Genomic DNA, 7,500 nt, shown 5'->3' with positions numbered 1-7,500 from the left:
TATATTTCTTAAAATTAATATAGGGTAGGAAAAATTATAGAAATTTTTTCCACCAGTGCCTAGCATGTATACAAAGTCAATAGAGATATTTTTCGTATAAAAATTAGTGCATATTGACTTTGTATACATGATAGGCCACTGGTTGAAAAAAATTTCTATCATTTTTCTACTCTATATTAATTTTAAGAGATTATTTTAGCAATCTCTGAAGTTTAATCGGAATTTTTTTATTTGCTGCCGACTGAAACTGCGCTTGCGCGGTGGATTTGAAAAATTATAATATATGAGGATGAGACACGTGTTATTTGGTCTCTAATTTATATATTAATGTTTTGGCGTATCCGCTGATGAGAACTTCGCCTTCTAAATTATTTTATTTGTTAATTAAAGTTCGAAACCTAAGGTCCAGCTGTAAAACATGGTAAATGTTTTTATTTTTCATTCCCTTCGAAATTGCTCTTAACTGTGGTTTGGACTTTTTGACTGTTCCTTCTACTTCTAATATGTAAGGTGACCTGTTAAGGCTCACCTCTTTTGTGGTTAATTGTACACTAATTTATATACATATATATATATATATATATATATATATATATATATATATATATATATATATATATATATATATATACTCTATAGATGAATCGATAAATTCTGTAGACCTAAGAAGAAAAACAGAACTTCAATGAGTATGTATGCATATATTTCATTTTATGATTGATAGAAAGTTAGATATAAATATTTGCATATATAAAAGCAGCCGTTTCTTAATGTACATGTATGCCTATGTGTGAACGTGTCTATGTGTATATATGGGGGGGGGGGGTGAGAGCTTGTACTCGTATGTATACGTGTGTATTTCGTCTGTATTTCAATTTTCGCTCAAGTATATTCTCTCGGGCAATTTATTTGAAAGTTGAAAGTTTCCCATGACTTTCCAATATTAATTTTTAATCTAACTTTTCACAAAGTATTGTAATTTACTCTGTATAAGTCGCTTTCGATAAATGTTACGCACGAATGTTTGGCGTCTTGTGTCTTTTAAAAAATGTAAGAGACTCTTTGCGTGTGTTTATATATATACGCATATTCATATGCAATATACGTGTGTGTGTGTGTGTGTGTGTGTGTGTCTGTGTGTCTCTGTGTGTGTGTGTGTGTCTGTCTGTTTGTGTGTATTTGTGTGTGTGTGTGTGTGTCTGTATTTATGCATGTATGTATTGTGCGTGTATGTATAAGTCTGTGTGTGTGTTTATGCATGTATGTATTGTGTGAGAATGTATATGTGTGTCGGTGCGTGTGTCTGTGTGCGTACGTGTGTGTGTGTATGTAAGTGTATGTGTGTGTGTTAGGCGTATTGTCAAATGCATACAACTTAAAGAAATAAAGTAATTTTTAAAGAAATTATTTGTTTTTAATGATTTTATATGAAATCTTGCACGATCTAAATATCTAAATATCTAAATTGATATTCAATAGATTTTCTGGATCTCGAAAAAAATATTTGTATTAGTTCGATTAATAAATTGCAATTAACGCTTACATATTTATACAAACTTTGGTTTATTTGATTTTATCGATTCCTATTAAAATCACACTTTATAAATTTCGTAATATGCAATAATATAAAATTAAAATAAACTTAGAAAGAGAGAAATACAAATATTTATTTGTTTATTTATACATTGCTTCTCATATGTAGATTACCAAGGTATTACCCCCTCTCTCTCTCTCTCTCTCTCTCTCTCTCTCTCTCTCTCTCTCTCTCTCTCTCTCTCTCTCTCTCTCTCTCCAATAAAATCGAGCCAATGTAGTTTGTTTATTATTGATATTAACTTAAAACTAAAATCTCAGCAATAACCGCCATTTTTATATAATCGAAGTGTGTGACTCAACACGAGGCTTACACTTGCTCACACGTAAAATCTCTCATATTGTTGCTGCTGTTGTTTTTGTTTAACCCATAGTCATCAGGTATATGATGGAAAACGTTCCAGACATGAACGTTTTTTGTTCATATTCAAGTAACTCACATTTACATTACCCATTGTGTTCCTTTGAAAGCCGGTAATTTAAGATTTGACTGTTATTACTAACAGGTCGAGCAATAGCGTTGATTTCATTGCTTTTTAAAAGAAAAGCGCCACCGTGTTTTACTAAATTCGAAGTCAGAGTTTGATGTTCATGATTTTATCTAAGATGCTTTGGTAAGGTATTAAATAACTGTGGGCCCTTAAATCCAAAGTTATTTCAGTACATGGTCCTCACTCTAAACGATATAGCCGGGACCTTTGGAACAGTGCAGTGGCGTCCGGTTTGGGGGCTGGTATAACACACGGTGCCAAAATTTAGTGCCAAACCATTCAGATCTTCCATACCAATATCACTGCAGATCTCTCCTGTCTTCGTTGGAGGGAGTAGACTCATCACTCTTTCAGTCTCTCTCGGTAGCTCAGCTGTTCCTGTAATGAAATTTTCCCTGCTGTAGCACCGCCCAACGACCTCAAGCCCCGCTGTTAATGTATACATGTTATAGATGTCCTATAATATTTAGTTTTGTGTTCGTTGTTCTACGTTCAAATGTTGCCAGAGCGCATTTAGTGTGTAACTCTCACCGAGGTTGTTAAAATAAGTAACAGTGATACACGGTGCACATTCAATTAAAGACGCTTCCTCGACTTGCTCTATAAGCCAAGAGAAATCATTACTATAACGAATTGGAAATGATTCCCAAGCCATTGAATAATTAAAGACACAAGAAATAGGAAGAAGATAGCCACGAGGTAACGAGACTCTATAAAAGAAACACAGCAACGACAGTATGAGATTTTATTTGCAGTGAAATCAGATAGACGAATCGCCTCGTTTCAGTTTCAATGATTTGTATGCAAGTAGTTTCATATGAACCTATTACAAATACTAATTTTCAGTGTGAATTCGCCGTCGTAATTTAGTTTCGTTTGCCGCCATTAAATATTGAATGCATCACATTTCAAATATTATGAATAATAATAAATTATTATCAATATGTAGATTCCAGATAATATCAACAAAATATGAGAGGTAGATTGAATTTGTCACCAACGATATTTCTTCTGAAAAGAAAATTATCAAGTTTGGTCTGTTTAGATTTCTTTCTACTGTGTTATAATTACCGTTTCCCTAGCTTCCCAACAGGCATTCAAGTCTCTATCGAAGTTAATTATATTCACTTTCACACTAAACGCTCCGTCCGCAGGCATGGGTCACATTATCTTTCTACTTACTTATGTACCTCTGGGGTCCTATAAGTTCCAGAAGACTGTTAGAGAATTAACCCCACCCCAGTCACCTTTTCATGCCCTCCGACATTGTTAAGTTTGTTTATTGCCGATGCCTAGACTTATCGATGAAGCGACAAATAATTTCAATACGGAGCAAATAATTCACGAGAAAAATAATTCACGAAAAAATATTTGCGAAGATATTATTAACTCTGTTATTATCTAGTGTAACAATTTTAAAATGATAATAACAGAATCAATAATATAGATGATTGCAAGCCCAAAAACAACCATTAAATAGCATTTTGGTGGGCCTGCAATCGCCTATATTATTGATTCTGTTATTATCATTTTTAAATTGTTGCACTAGATAATAATAGAATCAATGATATCTTCGCAAATATTTTCTCGTGAATTACTTTCTCCGTATTGAAGTTATTTTCACACGTGTGAAAATAATCATAATTTGGCGCAAAACGAATTAGTTACGGTGCAGACTTCAACATGACGAGTTAGGTCTCTCATTCATGCTAACGCGTGCTGAGGAAGGTGCGGTTAATATGCCTGTTCAGAAACCGCTCTAAGTCTAAATACTTGAATGTATGCGGAGATATTGTCTTAGCCCGTCTGCCTTCGGACGGTTGATTTCTGTAATATTATCAGTATAGTATTTTGGCGATTTAAATAAGAGTTTTGACTGTGATTTCCAGCAGGTAGACATACTTAGTATGTTCTTTGATTAATTATATATATATACACACACACATACATATTGTATATATATATATATATATATATATATATATACGTATATATGTATGTATGTGTATATATACCTACATTTATGTACATGTATACGTACATATACTTTGAAATAGAAATTATAAAGATGAACAGCAAATAGTTTTCTTTCGTTTTTTTTTTCCAGTGAAATACGATAAACACAGAAAGCATGTAAACATGTAGCGTCGATGCTGCAGCGTTCTTAAACAAACTTTCAATCCAATATTTTCCTCCCAAACTGTTCTTTATCGATAATCCATTGTATAACCTTTTCCGCAACCTGTCAGTTTTTGATTTGAAAATCTAATCCCGTTTGCAACCGAAGTAAATAAAATTGGAATTCCTGTTTACTTCCGATAGAACAGTGTACAACTTTAGCATCGCCATTTTCCTCATTCCTCTTCCTCCTTTTCCTCTTCGTTATTGTTCTATAAATTCTAGAAACAAACAAATTGCGTTCAAAATACCTACGTAAACCAATAATCACTGACGTAAACACAAATAGGAACAAGCTTTGCTATTTGGGAATTAAATAATGGTTCGCATTGACGAGCCCGAAGTTATTTTTAGATGAGGGAAATGGATTCGTCACGAAGTTCGTATGTTCCTGGAAAACGCATTAACGCGTTTCAGTCATTGGACTGTGCTACCGTGTGGGATTCAAACCAAGACCACATGTTCGGAATGCATGCGTCTTACCACTCGGCCACCTCGCTCCTACGCTGAAGAAATAGCCATGTTTAGGAACTGAAATGGCTTCAACAAAGAATGCATAGGAAATCCGATGTCTTTTCTTCGAAGTCAGTTTACAATTTGCTCTGCCGTGCTCACCGCCACTTATAATGAAATACTCATGAGTCACCGAGGAAAACTGTACGTGGTCACTCCAGCTGCTAGAAGTAGTAGTCAAATCTCCATTAAATTGTATCCAACCATTTTGAAAAGAGACACGATTGGTAGCTTTATCCAAGGTACACTATGCCAGACTGAAAGACGAAAGACACCTGCCAGAAATGTCTTTGATCATTGACCATTGGTTTGGACTGACTCGGGGTTGTAGAACAACAGTAACAACAATAAGACGAACTACCAAAGACAATACACATACAGAATAATTTGATGACAAACTTTACACACACACACATACACACACACAACACTTCCGTTAAAAAAATTAGCAGAGTAAAGCCGTGTCTTCTCGTAATTAGTTTAATAAAGCCAGATAAAAGCTGGCAGATAATTTATCAAAATGGAATCATTGACAGAGCGTTCAGTGACTAATTCATGTCGTAATGTAACAACGTTGTATTGTGAATATGTCGCCATGAAACATATTAACTGCAAAGTAAATGCCATAAATCCAACTGTCTTAAAGATAAACTGAAATAGATATGTACTAATTACGCGGTTTTTGGATGTCTTTGGACAATTAGATAATTAGATCTTACCATTAGTAATGGAGTTTGCAGATAGAGTTAAGTTGAAGTGATATCGGATACCCGACCAGAGAGCGAACTGGCGACAGAATGCATCCTGTTAGAGGTAGTCAGCTGATATTTTATATCTAAATAATGTGGATACATTAGATTTCATAGCTTGCAGTGCCGAGTTGTTTGTCAGGTGACCGATAAATAATATGAAACAAGTGAAGGCGGTGAGCTAGCAGAAATGTTAGCAGACCGGGTGAAATGCTCAGCGGTATTTCGTCTGCCGTTACGTTTTGAGTTCAAATTCCGCCGAGGTCGACTTTGTCTTTCACCCTTTCGGGGTCGATAAATTAAGTACCAGTTACGCACTGGGGTCGATGTAATCGACTTAATCCCTTTGTCTGTCCTTGTTTACCTCCTCTATGTTTAGCCCCTTGTAGGCAATATAGACATAAATATGAAACAATTTCATATGACGTATAAATATTGATGAGTGACGGTCATCACCGGATACAGTTTACTTAGTGCAGCTATATATATATATATATATATAGCTGTACAGTTAATCATCAAAATGATTTAAAGATTTAAACCATATGTATTAACATATGGGTGAGCAAATTTAAACTCTCAAAGTTTATATGTTACATACACAATCATCAGCGGAGGTGATCATTTTTTTTTTTCGTGATGAAATATATCTGTATAGTTTGGTTAAACAAATGTAAAGTAGACCCAAATAGAACAATCCAAAATAATGTATGCTGAGATCTCTCTTTTTCTCATTATCTCTCTCACAGTCTCTCTGTCTTATAAAGTATGCAAATGAATTAGTAACATACAATGATCCAGTTCATTAAGAAGTAATTTAATATTAAATTAAACCTTGTAATATATACAATACTGTATCGTCTTAATACATGAATATTAATGTCCTCATGCATGAATATTAATGACATGTTAATGTTTGAGGCGTTAAAACAAACTTAATTGAAATCTGATATCTTGAATGTGTATGCGTGTATGTGCGAGTATATGTATTAGTGTGTGTAAGCATGTGAGTGCTTGTATAATGTAATACTGTGTGTTTTATTATTCATATACAAAATTTCAAATGATATAAGAAAATGGTAAAAAAAAAAGTTACTGTAGTTTAGCAATATTTTAATTTGAAATTCACCAAACAGAAAAATATTTCTCTCGAGGATGATGATGATGATGATGATGATGAGGATGCAAACTTGTGCTTATAATTTCCCCCTATTACAAATTCTTAAACACACAGCTTTTCGATTCCTCGATTTCGCTGCTTCTCCAATCCGCTAAAGACGTTGCCATTATAATGTATCTTGCCAATAATAATTGTTATTATCATCACCATCATCATCATCATCATCATCATCAATATCATCATCACCATTGTCGTCATCGTCATCATCATCTTCATCTGTCATCATCATCATCATTATTATTATTATTATTATTATTATTATTATTATTATTATTATTATTATTATTATTATTACTGCCCTTCTTCATTATTCTCATCGTCTTGTTCATCCTCTTCCGTCACTACTTTCTTCTTCATCTTCTTTTTCCTCTTTCCTCTCTTCTTCTCCTCCACCTCCACCTCCTCCTTCAACCTCCATTAAACGGCGCTGCTATGTTATGCTATTTTCTAAAAGCTATTTGCTTGAAACCATTCCAATACCTCAATGAGAAAATCAGAAAGTCTTCGACAGCTCCATATTCGAATCGTAAAATCGTATTTCGTAAAACACTTTCTGCTTCCAATAAGTTTTATTTTCTTCTTTAATTCCTTACAAACATTCTTCACAAATTTGGTAAGTCGTTAAACTAATAGAACGTTGAAAAATATTAACTTATAGTGATGACTAAAGACAAAACAATACTAAAACTAATATATCAAAACATAAATGTAGATTACATTAACTAATAACTAATAATAATAACAACAACAACAATAATAATAATAATAACAACAACAACAACAACAACAACAACAA

The 7,500-nt window shown here is 33.6% G+C and overlaps 1 long non-coding RNA gene across 1 annotated transcript in view; it reads right to left on the bottom strand.

The window, feature by feature from the left end:
* The window catches only part of LOC149133131 (uncharacterized), a 36,958-nt gene that overhangs the window by 8,612 nt on the left and 20,846 nt on the right, over positions 1-7,500 (bottom strand). The window lies entirely within an intron of this gene.

Source organism: Octopus bimaculoides, chromosome 12 (genome assembly GCF_046866305.1).
Source record: "Octopus bimaculoides isolate indiv1 chromosome 12, ASM4686630v1, whole genome shotgun sequence".
In the NCBI taxonomy this organism is placed as follows: Eukaryota; Metazoa; Mollusca; class Cephalopoda; order Octopoda; family Octopodidae; genus Octopus; species Octopus bimaculoides.
This window is presented reverse-complemented; position numbering and strand designations above follow the sequence as displayed.